Source organism: Triticum dicoccoides, chromosome 3A (genome assembly GCF_002162155.2).
Source record: "Triticum dicoccoides isolate Atlit2015 ecotype Zavitan chromosome 3A, WEW_v2.0, whole genome shotgun sequence".
Classification (NCBI taxonomy): Eukaryota; Viridiplantae; Streptophyta; class Magnoliopsida; order Poales; family Poaceae; genus Triticum; species Triticum dicoccoides.
Genome location: NC_041384.1, coordinates 704,230,982 through 704,238,432, shown reverse-complemented (window position 1 = coordinate 704,238,432; position 7,451 = coordinate 704,230,982).

The following is a 7,451-nucleotide window of genomic DNA, read 5'->3' as shown; positions in this document are numbered from 1 at the left end:
ATATCATTCATGTTGGTGCTGCCACTCTCCACGGAGGTGCCGGTCGGCCGGCACATACGTCAGTACGTCATCTATCTCAGATTCTCAGTCACAGCTATGATAATTGGAATATATTCATCTCCAGCTACAGGCCCATATTTTTTTGGTTCATGGAAAGAATTTTATAATTTTATCCTGTAGTTTCATGCTCCACATTTTGATAAAATTGACAAATGTCAGATTTGATTCGTTATTAGGTTCATGAATGCCAGGCGCTGCTCTTTTTTGTGAGGACTGTGGTCAGCAGCGCTGCTTACCACGTTGATGATTGTAGAAGCAACACCCAAAAGGAGTGACATCACAAAGACGGAGGACGACATCGAGCTGAGGTGAGCCATTGCCAATTTGCCATGATACACAAGAATGGAAGTGATTTGTTTCTAATTCTGGCACAAAAACTAATAGAAGTCATGTATTATGGTTTTTAATGCTTGTGTATTTTTCTGTGATCTTTAGAAGAATTGTACCCTGAGAAAATTTGAGAAATCAATTGTATGTAACTTCGGAAATTAAGTATGTTGGTAGCATTCTAATGTTTAATATACTAGGTGACACCCCGCACGTTGATGATTGTATGTAACTTTGGAAATTAAGTAGTGGGGGTGGGCCTTTTCGCATGCATGTTATGTGATGATGCGGCATGCTTGCATGTTGAGAGAAATAGTTAGAGGGGGTAGCTATTTAAATATAAAAGATACCAGGGATCATACAACATGTGAAAAGTCATTAATAGCAACATATTTAGTATGACCTTGTTAAAGTGATGGTCTACGTGACAGCTTTCAATAAAGCACTAAGCCTCAATTGAACTGACAATATCTTGAGAAAGAGAAAGGTTATATGCTACAAAGGTTGTTTAAAATGTCGATTTGTTGGATAAACAAACTATGGTATATACATCCTTGGTGAACTTAGTTATGTATATGTACATTTGTGAGTGTTGAATAATGTAGCCATGTTGTGGATTTGGTGTTGACTTGCCTAATTTCTGTAGTATTATATGGTTCATGCAGGCAAATATTTAAGGTAAGGGCGATGGCTCTGTTATATTGGAGTGTAAATTATTTGAGTAATGTATATTTATATATCGGTTGCCCCTGCTCCTCTTGTAGCAACACGAGCCACATTGAAGCCTGTGGACAAGAAAGTTCTTATCAAGTCCGCCGCTCGCCTTGAGCAGCGCACGAAGAACGCTACCGACTTCGATGAGCATAGATGTCGTTAGAGGATGCTGTCGGTGGCTCTGCCCTCAAGATCTGTAGGAAGGTCATCAACAAGCTCACCTCTATGCTCAACCATTGCCTCAAGGTGAGAAACCCGATTCATACGACATCTATGTCATTTAATTTGTACTCATGGGTTCTATATCACCGCAGCTGATTTCAGTGCCTTAAGCTTTTCTTGCATTTGTGAATGGTGTAACATCTGCGGGATGATATCAACAAGTTCAACGTCAAAAATGAGCTCAACATTGTAGAGCGTTTACTACATCATGGTCATATACAAGTATTAGATGGCATCATATGTAACTACAACCTTCCTCTTCAGCATGTCTTTTATTTTGCGGGTATCATGTCTTTTATTTGGCAGGTAGCATTTATGTTGAAGACGATTCTTTAATCCTTTCTGAGGTGAAATACAAGCATGTAGCCTACCTCCCTTAATTATTGTATGATGGAGTTTTTGTTGATACAAAGCAATATTCATGTGAGGCCTCACTAATGTAAACTAAAGAAAAACTATTTAGTAGGCATATTTCATTTCTTAATGGGCGAGTATTTTACAAGTCACGATGTTTAGTTTATGTCTGACCATACTGTGAACACATAATAGCATTGAGTAGCGGGGTGAGGTGGTGGGCGCAGTCGCAGGCGCATGGTAGAGAGAGGCAGAGATGGGATTGGATGTGATGGCTGATAATGCTGATGCAGTTGCTGTCCATTTTGAGATGAAGAAGCGTTGTTAATGTCATTTTATAAAATATAGAAAATTTGGATATATCAGTTAAAATAAAAAATAGGATGATGCTGAGTACAAAAAAATTTAGCAGGGAATCTTTATGGAGTCCTCTATTCTTCTTGTATCCCCCAACTCTACCCATGCAACACGCTGGACATCCATGTCTATCCCCTCTGGCGGCTACAAGGAGTAAGAGAGAGTGAGATGAAGGGTGAGCGGAGGAAGGGAGAGATGGAGATATATAGAGAGAGGAAGAGCGGAGAGAGGGGAGGTTTACATGACATTGTTGTTGAGTTACTCAAAATATATATATATATATATATATATATATATATATATATATATATATATATATATATATATATATATATATATGCATTATAGCCCGTAGCAACGGGCGTTCTACTAATGACGATAGGAACCCAGCCATTCTCAGACCATCCACGCGTCCACCCTTTGCAAATCTCGTTCGTTTTTACCTCACTTCCTGCCTAGCCTCTCTCGATGACGCCTGGGCCCAGTAGTGTGGCCCCTTGCGTCCCGGCGAGCAGAGAAGCGAGAGAGAGCACAAATCTAACCTGCGACCCCCACCTCCTCTCCTGCCGCCGCCGCCTCCTCTCTCGTCTGCCGCCGCCCCCATCTCCACTATCTCTGTACGACGACGAGGAGAGGCTCACCCCACAGCCCCTTCTCCACCCACGACCAATGGTTGGGGAGGCGGGCTCTTCTCGCTGGGGTGGAGGAGCAGGGGAGGGCTGGGAGGCCGGCCGGTGGGGGGGCATTGAGGCCAGCCTGCTAGGATGGAGCAGCGAGGCCCGAGCTCTAGGCGTCGGAGAAGAGACCGACGTGGGGCGCAAGGAGTAGGGGAGGGTGGGGCTTTCATCTGCGACCTCGGCATCGGTGCTCGGCTGGCGAATGGGGCGGCGACCGGCCCATTGGCCCTCACACGAAGTCCACGCCGAGTCTAGCTTACGAGCCCCATGGTTGTGGTTGGTTTATCCTCCTATCTCCAGATCCCCTCTTGCTCATTCTCCTGCTCTCCCCATGTCCTCCTGTGTTGTTTGTGTTCCTCCGATTTGCAAGGATTGTGGGAAGCAAATATACGTGGGTGAGTTGTTTCCCAGCCGCAATAGGCGTCGGTTCTGGCGAACACGAGCAGCAGCCGCAACAGGTGGCCGTGCTGAGAAGTGATTGTCCACGGCGCCGGTGTCCTCGGCAGAAAGGCGAAGCCAAGATGAACCTATCATATTTTCGTCAGCCATGGAAGATGCAGAAGAAACAAGCTGCGGTTCATTTCCTATTGTAGCATTGGTTTGTTGCAAGGCTTCCTCAGATTGTGTGGAATCAGTTTGAACATGCAGCTGAGCAAATAAGAACATGATTGGATGGTTTCATGTAAACATACTTCCCTGTATCATGGTTGAATGAATGATTTATTGGTGGTTTTTCCCCAGGTCAGGACTGTGGGAGTGATATTGGATTCTCTGGTATTCGTTCGGACTACAGTTATGAGGAAATGGGCCGATGCATTTTCCAAGACGGTCCTCAGTTGGCCTCTTCGTGCAGCAAGATGAATGTCTAGCCTTGACCTTTCTTGTCGTGTTCCTTAATTGCTTGTGGGCTGAAGCATTATTTTTTTCTTTGCATGTCCTGGTGCTTTGATGGGTCGTGAGGCGTCGGTTCCATCAATTTGTAAGGTGAGGTTCCAGAATCGTTTAGCCGCGTCTTGCTCCTACTTCATATTGTGGAGTTTATCTCTGTTTTGCTAAAAATTTGTAGGTAACAGCTCAAAAAAAATTGTAGGTAAAATTGCTGAAAAGGAGATAATTAGCCAATCCACAATAAAACGTTCCATTGATTTCTTTTTCTAAAAATTGGTAGCTGAAATTGTCAAAACTGTGTGCTTTTTGTAGCTCTCTTTCCTGCTTCTAGCGCTAAAATATTTCTTTTGCCTCTAGACAAGGATTTTGTAGGTACTGCTTTATGTACACAGAATCATAAATTATTTTAATCATTGTTGAATGTCGTCAGCTATACTGTTGCAACATTTAAGAGGGAAGTCTGCACTTTTGAGTGCCCCATTTTATGGACAACTTGGCCATTTCCTCTGGAAGGGGTCACTCAACTCACAAAGAATAAAGAATAGAGACTGCTTTATCTTTCATGCAATAGTTCAGGTTGGTTGTTCTTAATTTTTCTGTAGTGGTTAATTTGATTATCTACTTTACCAGAAATAGCAATCATTCCACTGTTTTTAGGTTGGAGGTTCTGATCATTCAGGTTGCAGGATTCAAGGTGTGGTAGTTCAGGTGGGGCAGCAAACATAATTAGCAGTCTGTATGCTTAGGAGAAAATCCCTCTATTAATATTGGGTTATGGGTTTTGTTTACTGAAATTTTAAAATAGTGGGCCTGGTAAAACACCAATGTTTTTTGTGTGAGTCAATAGGGACTTCACACACAAAATATGCATCACCCTCCATTTAATGGCCTAAAAACACTAGCATGTTTGGATGGAATTTTCATCTATATGTATCAGCCGTGGGCTATTCCAAGAAGAGGGTGATGCATCAGTTGTACAATCATGTGTGCATGTGCTTCTTATTTGAATTTTATAAAATCTAGAGCTACCTTGCAAAACTGTTCTGATTACTATGGAATAAAATCTAAAGCTAGCTTATAATACTGCTTGAACATAGTTTTGGCTCTTCTCATGTGGGAGTAAGTGGGAGTAATAGGACAGTCTGCATTCCTATTTTTCTTTTCTCAGTATATATACACAATTTTCAGATTCTATTTTTTTGCTGCTGAAGCTGATGTTTTCCTTTTTTCAGAATTGAGTGTGTATGAACAAAGCAATGGAGGTTATGTTAATTCCTAGATCCTAATATGCTCTTTCGTCTCCAGGTGATTACTTCGAATGGATGTGTGAGGTAATAGAGCTTCCGCCGCCGCCTCCTCATCCTTCTCCGCCCTGCATTCTCACATTTGTTAATGAAAAAATAACCCTGCGTTCTCACATTTGGTAATGAAAAAAAATAAAGGTATTACAGGCATCGCTCTGTGGAAGAAATGGGTGTGTGCGTTCTAATTTAGTTGCTTGGCCTGCCTGCCTATCTTCCCTGGATGCTTATTTTCTTATGTGTTGCAGGTCATGTCAGGCACCATCTCGTGGTGTGATTCTATTTCAGGACACTTTTTCAGTTGTTAGTTCAGGTGCTTCTGATTTTCTGAATGAGTAGCTACGGAATGTTGAAGATGTTGTGTTCTTATTTTTCGGGCGTTTACTTTGCTTATTCTGCTTCTCCTCGGCCTCCTTCTATTAGTGCAGATCTTCTTTTAAATAGCAGGGACATTCTTTTACTTTTACGAGGGCATATTTTTCCTGGGCCCTGATGGATCTTTTCATATATATTTCAGATATCAGTGGTCCATGTCACAGTATACAAGTGATTAGTACTTAAGCATGACATGGGGAAGCTTGGATACACCATTTAGGACCAGGATATACTCGATCTGGGAGAACATGGGCTTCTTACCACCATCTTTTGTACCCAGTTTATTAGTTTCTCAGCCGCAACAGGCGGCGGTTCTGGCGAACACGATCTATTGTTCATCACTTCATAACCACAATCGCCTATATAATGTATCTGGCAATCTATTTTTCTTGGTAATAACATTGTAAATAATCGATCGTAAGCTTCTTAGAACTCTATGTTATCATCACTATTTATGTATGTTGTCTCAATACATGCCTCACTCCCGCCCTTTGCACCATTGGCGCAACGAGTCATCTAGTCAAAACAAAAACCAAGATCAGCTGGCAACGTCCATAAGAAGGCTTCTATGAAGTAATGTAAACGCAGCCTTCAATGCAAGAGAAGAAAAAAGAGCTAAAGGATTCATAACCAGACATGCTGATGGTGGCATTGTAGTAGCGGCGAGCTGTAAGTGGTATGACTCAGTCCCTAATACTTTAACAGGAGAAGAATTAGCTTGTAGAGATGGAGCTAAAATGTTGAACAAACTGAATAATCAACAAGGAACAATGCAGACTCATTCTCAGGAGCTTCTGTCATTTTGGGGATCCAACAAGCATCATAGAGCTAGCATCTTGCCGATTATTAATGAAAAACAAGAGCTGGTAGAAGGATGTAGTGGTTTTAACATTTATCATGTAATATAGGGACGGAAGCAAATATAGCAGCCCACAAAGTGGCTAAATTTCCTTCTGAATCAAATTCAGGGTATGTCAGGACTCAGGATACATCAGGTGCCGGATAACATCCTGCTGTGCACTAGACAAGACTGTATAATCCTGATGCTCTTGTTTGAATCGCAAAATAATAACTATGTCAGAGCTTCACTTACACCTGACAATGAGTATCAGGAGAAGCAAGATTAAAGATGTTTAACAAGTGTTACACGTTTGGAAGAAGTGTCTTTTACAGTGTGATGTTATATTTATCACAGGTTATCCCCTATTTATAATTACACAACACCAGAGATATACGTATCACTCTATTCTAGTATAGTAATTAGTTTTTGACCAGTCCGCTAATCATGACTCTGTTTCTTTCGAAACAAATGCCATATAAATTTGATCAACTAATCATGACTTACAAAAAAATGCCATCTATATTTAGTGAGTGTAAATTGCATGGCAGAGTGGAGTTTTTAGGTGATCCTCATTTTGTTTGAGAACGCATATACAAGGAAGACATTTTTTTTAGAAAGAAAGGGCTGCGCCCCTGTTCCATTTCATAAAGAAACGAAACAACAGATCCAGAGTATATTACAACACAAGAGCTCACGACGGACAGCAGGCACGCTGCCGCAGTAAAGCGTCAGAAATCTATGGCAACGCAAAGCCAGAAACTAGAACTAGTAAAGGAAGAATCCAGCAGCGCTAGTGCACTCTTAAAACAGAGAGAAGCTACAGGCTCATGAGCCAATAAAAACAGGTCTAAAAGGAGTTTCCCCGCCTCAGCCAGGATCACAACAACAGAGGAGGGCTTCTCGCTTTTGTCTCCAACTTTTCCACAGCCCGCTCCAGCTTGCCCCTGGCACCTTCTGAGGAAAGGCATCCCCATGTAGACAGATTTGATGTTGTTCTCCTCCATATAGCCCGCAAACCAGGCCAACAAACGTTATTGAAAACCATGTCGTTGCGAGTTTTCCAGATCGCCCATAGCCCAGCCGCATGGACCGTGTTAGTGGCAGCGAACTTATCTCCTCTGAGCCAGTACGAGGAGATAGACATCATATTTATGTCTTCACTCACTCCAGTAATGATACAGATGGCTTTCCAGAACTCAGCAGCAACAACACAGGCACTGAATAAGTGAAAACATGATTCTTGTTCAGAGCAAAACACGCAAGTGGAATCACCCACCTCTTGTCTTTTGCTCAAATTATCTCTGGTCAGTAATTTATTATTAACCAAAGGCAGAG